A 20,617-nucleotide genomic window follows, 5' to 3' on the forward strand; every position below is an offset into this window, starting at 1 on the left:
ACATACATATACATACATACATGAGTGGAGAAAAGAGTAAGTGGGCAGGTGCATGCATGCCACCTTCGGGAAAGAGCGGGCATTACACAGGAAGCAGAACCAGACCCCAAGCAAAGAGAATAAATACAGACATGTGTATTTGCCACATTTTCACCTAAGCTCCCCAAAACAGCAGGCATTAAACCGAGTCACAAGCAAGATCTCTGTGGCCAGGAGCTAGGATCTGATCTGTCAGCTCAGAGCATCTCAAGCTGGTCTACTTTGGTCTCTGATTCTGACTAAGGGCATCTGGGCTGGGACCTAAGCACCGCCTGCTCTGATGAGTTCTGGGGCGGCACTGCTAAGCTCATCTATGAGCCATCCACACGGAGTGGCAAGGCGTGAGGTGGCCACTGAAGGATCTGGGGAAGAAGGCAGGCATGTGGTTGTCCCCTGGAAGAGCTTTGAGAAATGTTACGTGAGAACAGGAAAGCATAGCAGTCTCTAAAAACTGATTGGCAGGTTTGCCCAGGTTCACACATTGCCTGGCCCTGCCCAAAGACCCTCCAGTTCTTGCACCAGCTGCCTACCTGGTAAACATCATCTCTTCTAATACTAGAGAAGAAAGCCCTCTCTCAAACTTCATTTTTTCTGACCAAGTAGCCACTAAACTCACGTACGTTCTCTGAGTAATTTTAAAATAAAATTAAATCATATTTAAATCACGTTGTTAGCCAGAAATTGTTTGGGTTGTGTAAAATGTGTTCAGACATGCTTATTTCAGGGACAATGGCATTTTTCTCTCGAGTCATGAGCCCAGGAACACTTTTATTTGAACCCACTAAGCCGCTGCACACATCTCTGACTCATCTCTGACTGCGACATGGTAAGAAATGAGCTTCAGCCTGAGCGTTTGGTCACCCCACAGCTACGGACTCCTGAAATAGGCCCCATCGCTAATTTTAAATTTAAAATTACACTTTACTCTCTGCTGAGCTAGCCTTGGGTGTTTCTGGTTGGTGACACCACCTAAAGCTATATTGTTTGGGCTGTTATTATCAAGAAGAGAATAACTGAGCAGGGAGGCGAGAAATAGCAGAGAGGGGGTGGAGTACAAGGAACAGGAGACCGGAGAGCGGAAGGGACCAGGAGAGGGGAGAGGAAAGTGGAGGGGAAGGGAGAGGCACAGACCAGCCCTGCCCTCCCGTGTCCCCCCCCCCCCCCCCCCCCCCCCCCGGCATGGAAGTAGACCCAAGATTCTCTGCCTGTTGACTTCTGGACTTGGTGTACTCAGCACACCTGAGCCCAGTCTAGCTGAGTTATCAAGCCTCGTTATTTGCATTGGGAAGGTCACCTGCAGTGGGGGAGCGAAGAAAAGTGCCTGAGCAAAAAGACAAAGCGGAGGTGAAGAAAATGAAGTCAGGCACCCGGAGGATGGCCATGCTCCTTCCGGCCCCTTCAGGTAACAAGCGAGCTTCACTTGTATTCTAGAATAAGACCTGAAGTCAACTCCATCCTGTGCAGTTGTGGCATACGTCAGCCCATGAACCCCAAGGATGAAGGTCTCGGTTTAAAGGGATGGTTGCTCTAAAGAATAATTCCTAAGAAATACTTAAAGTTAGAGCATAAGCAACCAAATGCAGGAAAATCACAAAACATTATATAAGCATGTGTATCTATGTATCTATGGGTATAGACCATCTAAATCTATTTTATCATGACCTCCGTTTTCTGACAATATAGCACACGGCCCTGTGTATTTATTTTAATTCATATATAAGCCATTGAGTAGAACTACGAGGACATTTTCCTGCTAAAAGGCAGCACTTCTCTCAAAATTTAGAGGCCCCTACCCGACACCTACGAAGCTTTTGACGTTCTCTCCAAGGGAAACCAGGAGTCTTGTGCCTTGTGCCTTGTGCTCTGAACTCTGTGTGTTCAATAGTTATTTGGTGGATTTCAGAGTCACACTTCTTGAGGGTGCAAGGTCACGTGCAGAGGACGCTGGTAGTTTGGTCATAAACAAACTTCCAACCTGACTGCCGTCAGCCCCAAGGGCAGCCAGGAGGCAACGAGGAGACTGAAAACCATCAGAAGCAGCTGGGTACCTGTAGTAATAGGGACGGCGGGGCTGCATCCCCAGCACCCGGCCGCCCCTACAGCTAGCTTTACCCAAAATAATTACACAGACACTGTATTCTTTTAAGCACTGCTTGGCCCTTTAGCTCTAGCACTTACAGGCTAATTCTCACATCCCGATCAACCCATCTCTAATAATCTGTGAGAACCGGTCTTACCGGGAAGATTCTAGCCTAGTCCATCCTGGGTCGGAGCTTCATGCCGGGAGCGGGGCATGGCGTCTCTGCTGAGGCGTCTGCTCCCGAGAGAGCAGAGCTGTGGAGTCTCTGACCTCACTTCCTCTTCCTCCCAGCGTTCTCTTCTGTTTACTCCTCCCACCTATCCTCTAACCAATAAAATGGGCCAGGGCAGTGCCTTTATTAGCCAATGACCTTCCTCCATCAGGTACCCCACCTGTATGCCTCTTAGGAAAGCCCTGGAAGCAGCTCACAGCTTAACTGGGAGGCCTTTTGTTCGCTCTAAATGAGAGAATTTTAAAAAAATGATGGAATCTCCAAATCATGGGAAATGGGTCGGAATGTAAAGCAGAGTGGGTCTGATCAGCATTAGGGGTCTCTTAGGGAAGGTGCTTGATAAATCTGGCATGTCCACCACCATGGCAAACACTGGGTCAGGCAGCCCTGTGCCCTGTGGAATAAGGATGTACCAGGCTTATTTACAGCTGGCTTTGTTTACAGTCTCTAAAGTATGTATTTCCATTCTGTCTATAGAGAGACTACTTTGGTAGAGGAGGAATTGGATGGGTATGGGTGTGGGTGTGTTCTAAACACAATGTATTTGTGTATGAAATTATCAAACAATAATAATAAAAGTAGGTGATGGAGAGATGGTTCAGTGGTTAAGAGCACTTGCTGCTCTTCCTTGGCCCTTGAGGAAACTGAGGCTCAGAACCTTACGTGGCAAATGGTGACTAGTCAGTTCACCCTCGATGGCCAGTGCCTGAGCTCTGGCTGTGAGAACAAACATGCCTCTATCTCATGGTTGGAATGGCAACTCCATATCAAGGAGCTGCTGGCTTCAGCTTGTCCAGTGTGCAACCTGCTGTCAGGCTCAAGGCCAGAAACACGGAGAAGACACCAGGCACCTGCTGAGATAGGCCAACCATTACTAAATACGCTCTTAGATATTTTTATAAGATTGTAAGTGTGTATTTGGATGGGGGCATGCACACCATATGTGTACGGGTGCCCACAGAGGACAGAAAGGAGCACTGGGTCCTTGGAGCTGACATTCAGGTGGTTGTAAGTTAGCTGGTGCGGATGCTCAATAACAAACTCGGGTCCCCTGAAAGAGCAGCAAGTGCTCTAAACCTCTGAACCTTCTCTCCAGCACTTAATATTATTATTGTTGTTGTTGTTGTTTGATAATTTCGTACATGAATACATTGTGTTTAGAACACATCTCCACACATACCCATCCAATTTCCTCCCTTCCAATATCAGAGAAATATATACTTTAGAAACTGTAACAAAGGCAGCTGTAAATAAACAGATTCTCCTGGGTACTCGCGTTTCTGTCCCCACAGAGTTATGCAGTGAAACCCGGACAGCCCATAAAATCCAAACGGCCATTGCTTTGGCGCGGTAGGAGTCTTGGGTACCGTATTCGAGCACCGCTTTCGACTTTATGAGAAGCGTCATTCGGGGCTTCCCTCTTCCAGTCTCTGCCCAAAAGTGGCACACGGATTTTCTATTTCTGTCACTGGGTCAGCACAGAGGAAAGAAAGCTTAGGAAAGGGAACCCATACCAAAGATGGCGGGTGTCTGTGGGCTGCCACCAACAGGCCATCAGCAGAAAACTACGCAAAGCCGGGTGGATTTGATTTGGCTGTCTTCAGTTTTAAAGACGACAGAAAAACAGCAAAAGGCTCCAGTGTGTTACATCACGGGAGCCCGCCAGCCCTCCTCCAACAGCAGTGTTTTTATTTTACAGATGCCAGTGCAGAGTTAGAGATGGTGCATGATGAACACCTTCCTGGGAACCTGGGGTTAGAATAAAGCATACAGCCGGTTCTCCTGATTCCAAATCTCATGACCTTCAGGCGTGCTTGCAGAAGGAAGTTCATACATTTTGAGCTGGCATGCCCACTGCTCTTTCCAAAACTATCTAAGATGTCTGGGCTGACAGGGTTCCAACGTGGGGACACTTCCAGCCTTTAGCTGCTGGGCCTGGCCTGCATCTGTGAGCCAGCAGAGGTGCTGTGCCCCTTGGCCCCATGTCTCGGTCCTAAGGTTTGTAATAACAATAAAGGAAATGAGTTGACTGTGTTCGGGGGTAGGACCTTTGAAGGGCAGCTTATGCTAAGGATGAGGTGCTGGGGTGTGTACTAATATGTCAGGTGCTCTTAAAAGAAAGGGGCCTGAAGACAGAGAGAGACAGTCAGAAGGTGGCCATCTGTAAGGAGAGGGACCTGGAGAGAAAACAAACCTGTGGATGCCTTGATCTCAGACTTCAAGTCTCCAGGCCTGTGATAAAGCAAATCTGTCTGCCTAAATCATCTGTAGAAGCATTTCATTTGTATTTTAATCAATAAAGTTTCCCTAAGAGATTCCTGGAGGTAGGATCGCCATTTTTGCACTGAGGTCGAGGTAAAAGCCAGTGGCTGGCTGCTTTGCTTTTCTGACCTTTAGGCAAGCTTTATTTATTAAAATACAAATGAAGCCGGGCGGTGGTGGCGCATGCCTTTAATCCCAGCACTCGGGAGGCAGAGGCAGGTGGATCTCTGTGAGTTCGAGACCAGCCTGGTCTACAAGAGCTAGTTCCAGGACAGGCTCCAAAACCACAGAGAAACCCTGTCTCGAAAAAACCAAAAAAAAAAAAAAAAAAAAAAAAAAACCAAATAAAATACAAATGAAATGCCACTACAGCCATCCAGTGTGGGATGCTTTGCCTGGCAAAATAACAGACAGATTACACGTGTGTATACGAGGGTTCTCTGAAGAAACATCAAATAGGACATGTGTGTGTGTTATGCATGTACACATGTGATGTCTATGTGTGCTGTATAAACAAGCACAGAGAAAGACGTATTTTAAGGAGTCAGTGGCTAGAGCCCTGGCCATCAGTCTGAAGGTAGCAAGTGGGGAATTCTGACGTCGGTGAACACTACAGCCTAACTTCTGGAAGCTGTGTGAGGCCAACATCTTCCTCCTCAGGACACCTCAGGCTTTTCTCTCGAGGTCCTCAGACGACCAATCGGAAAGGCCCCCCCCATGTTGAGAATGGTAGCTTGCTTCACTCAGAGTTTACCTGCCTAAGCATGAATCAAATATAAATAACGCCTTACCTGCAAGACCTGGATGGATGCTTGGCCATGCAACAGTGCACAAGGTGACATATAAGATTAAATGTTACCTACGTGTGCACGTGTGTGTGGGAATGCGTGGGGGCCTCTCTGTGGTTCTGTTTGTCTGACTGAACTCTGATGGATCAACATAGGTGTTCTATTAAACTTTTTTAAATTAAAACTTTTTAATTTAATTTAATTTTTAATTTTATTTAATCTTTAAATTAAAATTTTAATTTAAATCAAGAAGTTTCTGGTTCTCACCTTTAGCATCAAGATAGCATCTAACTGCTGAGAGAAAATTCAGCACTGTGCCAGTTGCCTGGCAAAGGCTGGGCCCATCTGCTGATGGGAGTTGCCCTTAGGTCTGTACATCTGAAACAGGGTTCTCCGGTTTCGTTCACTTCAAAGTGCCAAGGGGCTGCTAAAACAGGTCTGTGGGGCTGGAAGAGATGGCTCAGTCAGTGACCAGGTGCTTCCAGGCAAGCGTGAGGACCTGAGTGTGAATCCCCAGGATCCAGACAAGAGCCAGGAGGAACTGTGCGTGTGTACAGCTCTCGTGTTGGGCTGAGGAAGGGGTCATGAAGATTCCGAGGCATCCAGAGCATGAACAGTAAATCCCTTCAAATGATTCCTCTTGCTGTGTTATCTCCTCCCAGTTTCCCATCTCTGAGTGGGGATCAGGGCTCCTTGCCATTGCTGGGCCACTCAACGTTTCTCCAGGGCGCTGAGAGTTGGGTTTCGGCTGTAAGCCCCCTGACCTCAGGGACCCAAAACCTGGGGTAATGACACTGAAGAATCAAGACAGTTAGAAGCTAAAACACCTTTGTGTGCACCACCGGGAATGCCCCAAGGGTGTGCGCACACGCTTAAATTTTAGTGTGCTGTTGTTAGAAAGGAAAGAATTTTTAAAACATTGCCAGGCCACAGCAACCGGACTGGTAAGTGGTCCAGAACAGGCTGAAGTAATAAAAAAAAAATCTGTGAAAATGTCCAGATTGATGATACATCCTAAAAATAAGTTTCAGAAAATAGTGAAAGAAGCGGAGTGGGCCTGGCTCCCATACGCGCCATTTCATGTTTTATTTTTTGAGGGCTAAAATATTCAGTTTGAAAATGATTTGAGCACGGCCATCTGGTACGGAGAGCAAGTGAAAAGCCCCCGATCTGGGACAATAGGAAGCTGCGTCTGAAGAGCTAGGGAGTAAAGCCTAACACGCTGAGAGCAAACAAACGGAGACGCAGCCCTGTGTGTGTGGAGCTGACGCCGCTCCACGCGTGTCTTCACAGTGGTCTAAGTGCGTACTCCCTAGCAGGTGCCGACTTAGCTTAGCAGTCCCTTACTTCTCTTCTCACGACTTGGAAGCAGATGAGCGTTGCAGCATTGCCAGCTTAAAGAGAAAATGGTTTCCCGTTATAAATTCTAGCCGTAGACAAGCAAGCTCCCTTTCTAACTCTGACGAGGAATGGAGGGCTCTCGCACAGCGGTGTCTTAAGAGAGCTCTGCCAGCATTGGTTAGAACTGCACCACGGAGCTTGCTTTCATCACAGAAAACCAGGGTTCTGGGTGTATGCTGTAAAGGAGTTACAAGGCCAAGTCACTCTGGAGGACACTCGGGTATTTTTATGTTTCTCTGTGAGGAGGGGGACTTTGTCCGCTACCATTGTCCAGGGGCTTGGGGAGGAGTTTGCCATCACACCTGTCAGTCAGGTCATTCCCAAGCATTAATTAGGTTGGGCAGGAAGGATGACCAAAGGCCTTGCTGGACCTTAGAGACTGGAGAATGAAAACACAGAACTCATATCTGCGACTAGTCTGAAGTTCAAGGGAAGGAATTTGCACAAACACACACACACACACACACACAAGCAAATCTATTCTGGAATTCAGAGATGATCCCTAAAATAGATTGTATCATATTTATAATCGATGCCACTAATACAAATGAGTATAAATAATGTGAATATAAACACTCAAGTTTGGAGATTGAGTAAATATCTATTCATTTTAAGTTGTAATATAATATTTGAATTTATGCATGTAGTGCATAAAAAATCAGGCTAGGCACCTGGTATGAGCACTGCCTGAAATATGTGTCATTTCCTTTTCATGAGAATATTGACAATATCTGCTATTTTGAAACATACACTTGTTGCCGACTACAGCTAACGTACTGGGCTGCAGAATGGTGGAAGCTATTCTCTCCTCCAACCGTATCCCCGCCTGTATCCATCAGTGGGATCTCCCCCACCTCCCCTTCTCCACCTGCCCAGAAGCTTCAATGAGCCTTTCTTGTTATTTTCATCTTGAGGACATCGTCCTCTGCCTGCCGTGTGTCTGGGCTTCAGAATTTCCTACACTGGTGTAACAGACCAGACCAGCACACTCTGAAGTTCTAGGCTTGAATATTATCTTCTACCCTCCTGCTGGAGGAGTTGGGAACTTCTTCACACAAAACCAAACAAGAAGCTCTGACTTTTAGCCTTGCTTTTGATGGCCTCCAACTCACCTTAACTACTTTGCATCTCTAAGATTCTGTGTTGCCTGAGATTACCCTCACACAAGAGCATCCCTTTCCACTGACTGACGTATCTCTCAGTTCGCCAATGGCAGCAGCTTTCCCAGTAAGGAATCCAGGTCAGGTAGGACAGAGTGGGGAGACCTCCAGTTCTTGTCATTGCATATTTGAGACAGTGCTGACCTCATAGTTGGAAGCACTATCAATATCTCGTACTTTCTCTTTTAAATTCATTTTTTTTCTGGCTTCCAGGGTTTGTAAAATGAATTGGAGACATCTTGAAATAACTTATAAATACCATGTCGCCTCAAATGACAAGAAACTCATGTTTCAAAGTTATGAAATTGGTCTTGGGGTGTCCTGTGTATTGTGGATTGCCACACTGGTGCTCCTGAAGACACTTGCAAATGTGGGCAAAAAGGCATTTACCCTTTGAAATGAAAGACATTCATCAATCTTCTGACCTTACACGACTTGAGAGGAAAACCTAACGCTCCTGAATCATACCAGTGATGTTTGGCAAAGCAGCTCATTATTGAAGCCAAGCTGTCTGTAAAATGAAGGCCTATGCCTTACTGTAGGACAGGACTGCCTAGCACAGGTGGGATCAACTTGGGTTTCTACTCCACTTGTCTATCAAAGGCACAGAAGAGCAGCTGTGGGTACCAGGGGAACCTGAGCGTTTGGCCAGTGAGAGAGCCCTCCAGAGGAGGTGATTTTGAGGATGATTTTTTGTTACCTGATATTTCTGCAACTTTAGCGGGGAGTTCAGTTGAAACAGGCAGAGTATTGAAGGGGATTGATGAGAAATTAACCGCTGATTGGCAATGGCTAGTGACCAGGGAGTCTATGCGCTGGTTAAGGCCTGGCACTTTCTCTGAATGATATATTTGCTCCTGTAAAACAAAAATTCTAATTAGAATTTCCCATCATTTTCAGTCTTGAGCATCTTAAATATTCACGTTCTGCCATGGAACAGTCAACACTCTCGTGGCTTCCGTTGGTGAATGCAGATAATACAAGAAATCAATAATCTCACAGGGTTCCTGCTAATTGGGATGAACTCAGGCAGCCGATATAATGCATTATTTGTTTGACTTGAAAGTGTATTTTTCTCTACTCATATCCAGGGTCAAAATGATGACCTGAGCCCGCTGTGTCAACGTGAAGAATGTATTGCAAAAGCACCGTTCAGTTCCCTATCGGTCTCTCTGTACAGAGACTAATTATCACGGTTACGACATTCCAACATGGGAGAGTCCTTGTGGCTTGACTGCCTAGGAAGTGTGAAAACCCAGCATCAAGTCACTGTCAGTATGAGAACGGTTATAACGCTGTCACGTGCAGCTTCGGAGTCTTTCTAGGAAAGATGTCATATTGGAGAAAAGATGTTCTTAGCAACTAAAATGTCACTGTGTGATAAATTATCACATTATATATAAAGTAACACATATCTTGCTCACACATTCTGACACAACTTTCACAATTACCCTGAGTGTTTTAATGTACAGACATCGTGAGTAATGGGAACCATACACGGACGGAAAGCATTTGCTTTTAGCATTTTCTCTGATGTCCCTAATTATTTCCCTTTTGGTAAGCCAGGTCACAACAACGGATAAATCCCAAACACCAGGTGATTTCATAGCCATGTTTTACAAACTCTAAATTTGCTTCCATAATTAAATGTCAGATTGCAAGCAAAAAAGAGATAAAAGGAAGACAGGAAAGGAAAGCAAGAAGAGAAGGTGGGGTTGAAAGGGAGATCTGTGCAACGAGCTGGCTGGGAGGACTGTGTGGGAGAAAGGAGCAAGGCTTAGAAACAGCGGCGGAGCAGAGAGTCCGTGCTGGAAATACCAGGCAAACTGAACTCTTCGTTTCTGGTGTGGTGGCTTGAAACTTCCCCCAGGGCTCGTGTGTTTGTCTCTAGGGCAGGCTTTGAGAATCTCTAGACTCATTCCTTGGCCTGCTCTCTCCCCTTCCCTCCCTCTCTCTCCGCACCCCCTCTCCCCCTCTCTCCTGCATGCGCTCCCTGTGTATGGATGACAGCTGTGACAAGCCAGCTCCCTGTTGTTCCTGCTGCCAGCCATACCTTTCCCACCACGAGGGACTCCATCGCTCTGGGACCAGAAGTCAAAACAACTCTTTCATCTTTATGTTGTGTTAGGCCTTGAAATTTAACACAGCAAAAGAACAGTATGCACGGTGCAGCCTGTGACACACACTACGGCCTTTGCAGCAGACTTTCAGAATGTCCATGGCTGATCGGCTGTCCAGAGGCTCTCCACTCTTCCCCCTGCTTCAGGTAACTGTGTGAAGGGCAGCCATGTTCCCTAGAGAGAAATATGTCTCTAAATTTTTGGTAGCACTTTTGTTGATAGTTCAAGAAACGTTTCTCTACTTCCGTTTTTCTCAAACTGTGAAGGTCATTTGGGGTCAAATGACCTCACAGGGGTTGCATATCAGATATTTACACTACAGTTCATAACAGTGGGAAAAGGACAGTTATGAAGTAGCAACAACCGCAACATGAGGGACTGGATTAAAGGGTCGCAGCATTAGGAAGGCTGAGAGCCACTGCTCTAGATCAACTCATTCAGTTTGCAGATGATAAGGAAAAAAGCAGAGAGATGAAGCGAACATTGGTTACAACCAAGAACACAGGCTTTGGAGTCCAATGCCCTGGGGATAGATGCTGTCCCCATCTCTACCAGCAATGGTCTGGATTGGGCAATTTCTCTGTCTATTGGAATTGTATAAAATCCTATTTGACACATTGGAGCACCGGACAGAAATCTCAAGGTCCAAATCAGGAACAAAAGGAGAGAGAGCAAGAGCAAGGAACTCAGGACCGCGAGGGGTGCACCCACACACTGAGACAATGGGGATGTTCTATCGGGAACTCAACAAGGCCAGCTGGCCTAGGTCTGAAAAAGCCTGGGATAAAACCAGACTCGCTGAACATAGCGGACAATGAGGAATACTGAGAACTCAAGAACAATGGCAATGGGTTTTTGATCCTACTGCACGTACTGGCTTTGTGGGAGCCTAGGCAGTTTGGATGCTCAACTTACTGGACCTGGATGGAGGTGGGTGGTCCTTGGACTTCCCACAGGGCAGAGAACCCTGATTGCTCTTTGGGCTGATGAGGGAGGAGGACTTGATTTGGGGAGGGGGAGGGAAATGGGAGGCAGTGGCAGGGAAGAGACAGAAATCTTTAATAAATAAATAAATAATAAAAAAATTGTAACATTTAAGGCAGTGGTTCTCATCCTTCCTAATGCTGTGACCCTTTAATACAGTTCCTCATGTTGTGGTGACCCCCAAGCATAAAATTATTTTTGTTACTATTTCATAATTGTAATTTTGCTACTGTTCTGAATCATAATGCAAATATCTGTGTTTTCAGACGGCCTCAGGTGACCCCTATGGAAGGGTCCTTCGACCTTTGAAGGGTCGTGACCTACAGGTTGAAAACCACAGATTTAAGGGATGACTGGTTAGGTTACTTGAGCGATCAAATTTAAAAATTATTCAAAATAAAATACAGATGGAAACCATCCATATACTTTTAAGAAAAAATCCTATTTGTTCGGTTGGCCTGTGGTCCCTTAAGACACTAATGAGGCATGCTATGTAACACTCCCGAAACGTGAGCAGATGTGGTCGGGGCTTGCGACTGTGACCACCACACTTTGCCCCTGAACCTCACTGCCTCACCTACTCTCCACTGCGCTTCCTGCTTTCTGGTGTAACTGAGAAATGGTGAAAGTGAATGAGTCATCAACTTGTCAAAGGAAGTATTGCTGGATTCCTGACGGAGATCTTTACTGACAATGGTTACTGGTCTATTTATGTACTACTCAGTACTTGACAGAGACACGAGAGGGAACCAGGGAAGGAGAGTTTCCCAAGCCACCACTAAATAAACTCAATGTGGAAGCAAAGGCGTATGCCTCTGAAAGAATCACAAAGAAATAAGAAATACCATGTCAGCAACTTTACTGAAATATGTTTATCTCGGGGTGTTAGGCACATAATGAATGATCAGACGTGATAAATGATCATCACAAAGCAAGTGGCTTAACGTGGCAGAAATTTATTCTTCTTAACTGTGAATGAAGGTTAGGGTGTCAGGGATACCGTGTTTCCTCCTGGGGTTCTAGAACAGAATCTTTGTCTTCTCCTGGCTGGCATGGTGATCATCAACACTCTTTTTTTTTCAATATTTATTTATTTATTATTTATTTATTATGTATACAATGTTCTGTCTGTGTGTATGCCTGCAGGCTAGAAGAGGGCACCAGATCTCATTACAGATGGTTGTGAGCCACCATGTGGTTGCTGGGAATTGAACTCAGGACCTCTGGAAGAGCAGGCAATGCTCTTAACCACTGAGCCATCTCTCCAGCCCCCGACCATCAACACTCTTACATCCCTTGGCTTGCAGCAGCATCTCTGCCAGTTTCTGCTTCCATCTTTGTCTGGTTACCCTGCTGTGGTGCGTGTCTGTCTCCTGACCTCCTTCGACTTCCTGGTACAAACATAGTCACTGAGGCTGGGCGATTGTTCAATCACTAAAGTGCTTACCAGAATTCATGTTTAAAAGAAAACCTCTGGCCGTGGTGGTGTGTGCATGTAAACCTCTGGCCGTGGTGGTGTGTGCATGTAAATCTCTGGCCGTGGTGGTGTGTGTGTGTGTAAACCTCTGGCCATGGTGGTGTGTGTGTGTGTAAACCTCTGGCTGTGGTGGTGTGTGCGTGTAAACCTGGCACAGGGTGTGGAGACAAGCAGATCCCTGGGGCTCACTGGTCTGCTAGCTTAGCCTGTCTGGTGAGTGCTAGCCAACCAAAGACGTGTCTCAAAACAACAAACGGTGTCTGAAAAGCAGTAACTGAGACTGTCCTTTGATAGGCATACATGTATGAGCACACACATGAACATGTACACAAACACACATGAACATGCATGTACATATACGCACGTACACCCCAGTCACTGGGTTTAGTATGTTATCCTGACTTGATCCATCCATGAGGATGTAGTCCAGCGGCAGAGAGCTTGCCTAGTGTGTGCACAGAAACAGGTTTAGAAAACAAACACATCACAATTACTAACGTCCACCCACACAACACTGTTTCAGGAAACTAAATAGAAATACGAGCACAAAGACGTACCATGATGTCCATTCTTATGACTGCCTCTCTCCTCCTCACTAGGAAATGAAAAGGACAGGACATCATCAGTTTGCATTTGCTCCACATCATCCTACGAACACACATCACCATAGAAACCATACCAAAACATATGCACCTGACAGATTATCACGGTAAAATTTTCTTCCATCTGATCCTCTGGAGTGAAGCCTCCACTCCTATATCATGGGGCATGTTTTATGTTAAACAATTCATGGTACTATTAAAATAGTGAGGTCATTTTCAAAAAAAAATATAAAGTATTGTTGTCAGCAGTTAAGAGCACTGGCTGCTTTTCCAGGGGACTCAGGTTTGGGGCCCAGCACCCACACGGCAGCCCGTGATCATCTGTTACTCCAGTTCCAGAGGATCCAATGCCCTCTCTGACCCCTGTGAGCACCAGGCATGCACAGAGGACAAAGATACAGATGCATACACACTTAAAACACCCACATCCACATCTTCTCTAGCATCGGTTGAATTCACTGTGAACACAAACTACAGGCTCCTGAGGGAACGCCTGACATTTTGGAAACTCTCTGAGACCATAACACAATGTTCACATAGTGATTTGGTCCCAGCACAGATCCATTCTGGGAAGCCTGGGCTACTGGGAAGTGTTTCTGCATCGGGAGGCTCACTGTGATGGAACAGCCTGATGCCTGGCCCTTCAGGAATGGCTATCCTTGTTCATTCTGAAAATGGACTTCTGCTCAGTGCTCTACCAACAGACTACTCTGCGGGCCACATACAGCCTGTGTACAACTTCCAAATCCCATGTTTTACTGACACCATTGAAACAGAAAAGGGTAAGATGCAAAAGGTGAGGGACTTTCAGAACTGACAATGTTCCAGAGCCCAAAGCCCCACCAGTGGTCCTGGCTCCTCCATGACGCAGGCATGTTTCCTCCTTTGAAGAAAGTACATTCTCTCCATCCCCTGTTGGATCCAGTTTAAAGCAGAAAGCTGATGGAGCATCTTCTCCACGTTGTTCCCAGGGCAGTGCGGTGTCCAAAGTAAGGTCTAAGAAAGCTCCAGCCCTTTGTTCCTTTGGCTATGGCAGCCAGGACAGCCCATAAATTTCTTTTTCCTTCCCAGAATGCCCCGCACACAACACATTCTTAACTACACCTGTGGGCTTATCCTTCTGAAAAGAAAACAACTTTAGTAAATGAGACAGGGTCCAACAACCTGTTTCTACTGATTAAGAGAAACAGAAAAACCTGGGGACCTTCAGACAGAGTACACCCTGCACCGTATGTAGTCAGGCTGTGATTTTTGTGGAAAAAATGTCACTCACTGGCGACTGGGCTCTTCTGATTTCCTGAACAAAGGCTGCTCACCGCTTGCTCATGTGATGGCTGTAATTACCAGCATTCTCCAAGTCTGTGCATGCCCTTTGCCTTCCGCTCACTAACAGCAAGAGTAATGACAGCCCGAAGGGGATGGACACACGTCCCGTGTGCTGCTTTCCTATCTGCCCTGGCTGCATCCAGAACATCCAGTTCAGCCTTCCCCAGCCTTCCGCCCAGTTCACCAGCATCTGACACAGCAGAGGGAGAGAGACTTGTACAACTGTACATTAAAGAAAGGCTAGAATTCTCACTGAAAGAATAGGAGCTGGGTGTATTGGCTCATACCTATCATCTCAGAGCAATAGGAGGATCGGGCAAAAGTATCATGAGTTTGCAGCCACCCTGGACTATACAGCAAATTTGAGGTTAATCTGGGCTACACGATGAGACTTCACCTTAAAAAATAATAATTATTATTATTATTATTATTTGAAGTCCAGATTTAGCAGTTTTTAAAACATGTAATCCGTGGTCCTACATCCAGTCTGGAGGTTTTGCTCTCTTACTAATGAGCGTTTGCTGGTTCCTCCTAATCGAGGAGCTGCAGGGAGAAGAAGGGGCCTTTGCATCTTTTCACATTTCCTCTGCCAACTTCACACGAGCCTTTCAGCTAAAATCCGTAACTACCTATTCGCCCATCATCCCTGAGGCCTGCCCTTTCATGAGCATCACGAAGGAGCCAATGAGTCTCTGTGTCCCGTGGGACCCTGATCCTGTGGGAGCCACAGGGTCCTGCAGGATTGTGACAGGCTTAGTGACCAGAGGGTGACATGGGAGCTGCTTGAGGATAAGGCAGCTCAAACGGACCCTTCCCAGAGGATTGCGTATAGTTACCTGGGAGAAATGCCATCGGTTGCCTCTTAGGCCTTTGCTTTGTGAGTGACAGTTTCCCTTAGTCTCTGAAGATTTGACAAAGTGTCCTTGGTGTGCTTTAGGTGTTTGAGGTGACAGGGCCTCTCTCACCTGAATTCAAGATGTCTAGAAGGAAGCTGGTGGGTTGGCTCATGGGCGACAGTGTTTTCCAAGTGAGACTGGTGACCTGAATTTGATCCCCACAGTGCTTGGTGAGAAGAGAGAACCAACTTCCCCCCAAAATTGTTCTCTGATGCACACACATCATGCACACACACACACTACTGCTACTGCTACTGCTACTAATACTAATACTAATACTAATGGCACTTTTAAAAGATGAATAGCTGATAAATCAACCAGCAGCAGCTATGTTTATTTGTATAAGACAAGTGTAAGATTAAGGCAATCAAAATTCCAGCATGGACAGAGGAAGGGATGCCTTGGCCCCAGTCCTAGCTGTGAAGCCACTGACAGTTGCTGAGAAAAATGAGGGTCACGCTTCTTTGAAGGTATGGCCTGTGGCAGGTTATCCATGCCCCCAGAGAAAGGTTCCAAGCCACATGTTGACCCAAATTGGTTATAGGAACTATTAATAATAATAACTAATAAAAAAGAGGACATGAAATCAGAAGGGAGATGGGTTGGTGAGTCCCAGTGGCTGAGGAGATGAGGCTGGATAAGATCAATACATTGCATACATGGAAGAAATTTTCAAAAAATAAATTTAAAACATAATTTTAAGAGTATTTTCAAAAGGAAAATGTGTAGAAAGACTAGTCACCTGGAGAAGTAACTGTGAGATTGGACAAATCCAAAGCCATGACTCAGAAGCAAGGGACAGCAAAGCAGGAAGGATTAGTGGAAGGTTGAACGTCCCCAGGGGAGCTGAATAAATACTTGGGTTAAGATTCAGCAAAGTCAATGTAAAATGACCTTGTCCTGTTTATAAAAAATGCGGCCTTGTAAGGAGCAGAGAAGCTAGGATTCTGCGGTGATGCATTCCCTGATGTCCCCTGAAGCAAGCAGGAAGCTTGGAAGACAGTGTCTCATGACCTTGCATTTTCAATGAGACCTCAGAAGATCTGGCGAGCTGATAGGTCTCAGAAACAGTCAGCGTTCATGGAGGCTTTCTGGAAGCTGATGGTCTACCCATCTGAGAACATGCAGACACAGCCACATCCTGTGATCTTTGTACAGGGTAAGAGCCGAGAGCCTGTGCAGCAGAGGTGAAGGGTTCAGTACCATGTGGACATCACTGTTAGGTTCTTCACCGAATGACCCTGCTTAGATGGGGAGAGCATCCCATGAGTGAAGCAGGGAGTCAGCTTCTCATGAAACTTAGCTGCATCTAGCCTTCCAGCTGAGAACCTACTGTGTGTCAGCTCCTCCTGCACACATTATTCTAACTCACAGCACTGATGCTTCGTGGGAGTTAATGCTACTTTTGTGCATAATGAAGTCTACTTCACTTGCTTAAGATCATGTGTTGGGACCATCCAGGCCATGAAGAGATCTGAGACGGCCACTGACTCAAAGAAGGATAAAACACAGAACTTGGTGGAAACAACTAAGGACAAAACACAGCACTGACGATGCTCAAGCCAGACAGCCCTTAACTCTCCACAACTTGAAATGACAGCTGAAGATCATGGGAACCATGACAATGAACACAGACCTCCCGTGACAGGCATGTAACTAACCAAGGCTGGTTCCCATGACTGCTCCCGCCAGTGTGAATGAGCTTAGGTGCTGAAGCAAGCAGCTACCAGGTTCCTCTGACCATTGGCTTTGGGCCAAAGATTCTCAAATGACCCTAACAAACCTTTCCTACGCCATACCAAAGTCCATGACTCTGCTATCAACAGTCCTGCCTTGTCTTCTCTGGAATCACATGAGAAAGCAGCAACTCCCACAGCCTCCTCTGCTGCTCTGTCCGTTTTCTCTTACACAGAAGAGTCCCCTGATGACATCATCATGGTTTTTTTTTACCCCATCTGCAACACAGACTAACACACAGAATCCAGTGTTAGATTTGATACCCCACCCAAACCATGACTCTCCCACAGACAAAGTAAGAATTACAGTAGTTCATGATATTAGATGTGTAATCATGGTTAGCCTATAGAGCCAAGTCCAGAGCATAGGAGTGTTCCTCTTTCTCTATTTTCCTAAATATTTATTTTAAAAATTTAAAATAAATTTTTATTTTATATGTGTGTGTGTGTGTGTGTGTGTGTGTGTGTGTGTGTGTGCGCGCGCACACCCACACCTCAGTGTAATGCTCATGGGGTTAGAAGAGAGCCTCAGATTCTTTGGAGCTGGAATTACAGACAGCTATAAGCTAGCCAGCTGGGAACTTCTGTAAGAGCAATACATGCTCTTAGCTGCCAAGAAATCTCTCTGGCCCCTTTCTTTATCTTTTAGATATGATGTTATTGTTGACTTTTTGATGATTACATACATGTATGTGATGTATTTACAACACATACGGGGTCTAATTTGTGCCGTCCATGTACACATGGGCGTAGGGCCACCCACCGGAGCGTGGCCATCCCACCAGAAGCCACACCCTCCCAGCATCCATCAACTGTCAATAGCTTCTCAGCTGGGGTGGGCTCATGTTCCCCTCCCCCATCCATGCTGGCATGTTGACTGACTTGATCTCATGCAAACAACCGCAGCTACAGATTCACAAATACAATCATGGTCATGTCTAGGGCACACTGCTTCACCCCAGTCCTCACCCATCCCTGCTCCTACAGTCTTTCCATTCCTTGAGCTTTGGAGAGCAGGGGTGTGATGTAGATGTCCCATTAGTGGCTGAGTATGATCTTTCTGTCCTCTATCTTATTATACCTCTGCAATGGGTCTTGGAGAGCGGGTGTAATGTAGATGTCCCCTTGGTGGCTGAGCACTCCAGAGCTGTTTGTGCTCTGCTCTTTGACCAGCTGTGAGTCTCAGAAGTAGCTCCTGTCCCCTGATGAGGACTTGGAGAGGTGTTGTTCTCCCCTGGCTAAAAGTGCTCACCCCTTCCTTACAACAGAAACATGGAGGGCAAGCTTCCATTTACATAACATTTGATGGGAGAAAATTGAAAATAACTAGATTCTGCCACATCCACAAACAAAGTCCAAATTGCTCAATCTCAACAAATTTAACACAAATTTCTTTCTCCTGATCAGAGAAAGAATACTTATATTACTTTTACTTCAGATAATAGGAAGGTTGAGTTCATCATGGTGGGTAAATCCCAAGAGACCCAGAACACTGAAGATTTTGCTCTCCTTCATCTGATTCCCGACAGCTTTCTCTTGGCCATTATGCTTCATATAATGCATTCTAATGGCTCAAAATGACAGTGTTTTGTTTACAAATGACTCCATTCCTCGGGAAACCCAAGAGTCTGTGTGCACTAACAAGGCTATTGAGAGATGATGAAATGAACAGTGCGACAGGAGCTGATCCCACCTTCCTGTCCTGCTACCCGGGTAGAGGTCAAATCTGCTTGTTTATCAGCTCAGGGCCAACGTCTGAGGAGCACAGCTGAGCAAACCCACAGGAGAACAAGGCAGAGAACTCCACGGCAGTGAAGCTGGCTCCAGCGCTGGGTTCACGCTGAAGACCCGGACCTGACCCACAGTTTAGTGTGCATTCTGACACTCAGGTCCTTTGATCCTGTGAGACTTTTGCCTGCTGCTTTTAATGACCAAAATGCAAACCACTCGTGTTGGCTGCATAATGGCCAGCTGGTCAGTGACGGAGCAGGTGCACAGAACACAGCAGGAGTCCTATGAGATCATAACCTCTAGCGACTTATCACCTCTTAGTAAGTACACGCCCTAATGTTGGCAACAATGGCTCCTGAGTTTGAACACTTGGTCACGAGTTGGTGATGCTGTTTGGAGCAGTTGCAGAAGCTTCAGGAAGTGGAGTCTCCTGGAGGAAGTTGGGCTCTGAGGCGCTATAGCCCCACCCCACTTCCTGCCCACTCCCCCTGCTTCCTGAGTACAGGTGCAATGTGACCAGCCAGCCTCCTGCATCCATGCCTTTTCCTGACCTCTGCCATGTCTTCCCCACCACCATGGCCTCTATCCCTCTGGAACTGTAACCAAAAAATAAACTATTTCTCCCTTAAGCTGCTTTAGCCAGAGCAACAGGAAAAGACAGACAATGGCACACTTCTTAGAACACTTCACTTGATCACACAACTAATGACTCTTGTCTACAGCCATGGAGGAAGGGTGTCTTTGCGAAGGAAGCAGAATTACAGCTCAAAGCAGCAAATTAAGATTAGTCCCAAGGGACCCAATGCCATGCTGTTTGCCCATTTTGCTCTTCTAGGAAGAAGAGGAAGGGTTTTGCAAGAGACTTAGTTCTAAAAGATGTCTGGAACCAGGAGGTCTTGAGGTATAAACAGAGTCTTTCTGTGTTGTTCTAGCTCAAACAAGCCATCTGGCCCTGGATTGTAGCCAACCCCACTTGAGAACTTTTAGGGCAGTGACTATGTCATTGTCATTACTGTCTTAGCACCCAGTAGTGCAGTCATGTAATGCTAATCAATGAATGTAGGGACAAATATAAGTTATTTAAGGGTTTAAATACTGGCACCTTTCATTTTATAACTGAACCTTTTGAAAATATGTACTACACATATATGTGTGTGAATTATATACATATATATATATTCTTTATATATATTCTTTTAGAATGTAATGAAACTATATATATATACATGCTTTTCAAATATAATGGAACCATATTCAGTTTTGAAAAGAAAAAAATCTTGATATATGCCAGAATGTGGATAAACTTTGAAGATGTTGTCCTAAGTCAAGTAAGTTAGTCATGAAAAAAATAAATAGGTAGGTAGATAGATAGATAGATGATAGACAGACAGACAGACAGACAGATAGATGATAGACAGACAGACAGATAGATAGATAGACAGACAGACAGACAGATAGATAGATAGATGATAGATGTCTATGATGACAATTCTGTGAGTTATGCAGAGCAGCTGAATGACTAGACACAGAAAGTGGAATAGTGAGTTCCAGGGGCCTGTGAAGGAAGCAGTGGATGGAGAATCTCAGTTTTAGAAGCCAAAGAAGGGTCGGTCTGTTTGTTACAAAACCAAACGAACATACCTAAACCAGGCACTTCAAACAGCAGCCATGATAAATTTTATGACATGGAATCTTACCAGAACTGTAAATTTCAGAATGGATAAAAGGGTATTTGCTGAGATTTTAGTGTTTTTGTTTGTTTGTTTATGCCAGTGTCTGCTGG

The sequence above is a fragment of the Microtus oregoni genome, unplaced genomic scaffold (assembly GCF_018167655.1).
Source record: "Microtus oregoni isolate MIOR12 unplaced genomic scaffold, Mior012 000001F_ref0000356, whole genome shotgun sequence".
Lineage (NCBI taxonomy): Eukaryota > Metazoa > Chordata > Mammalia > Rodentia > Cricetidae > Microtus > Microtus oregoni.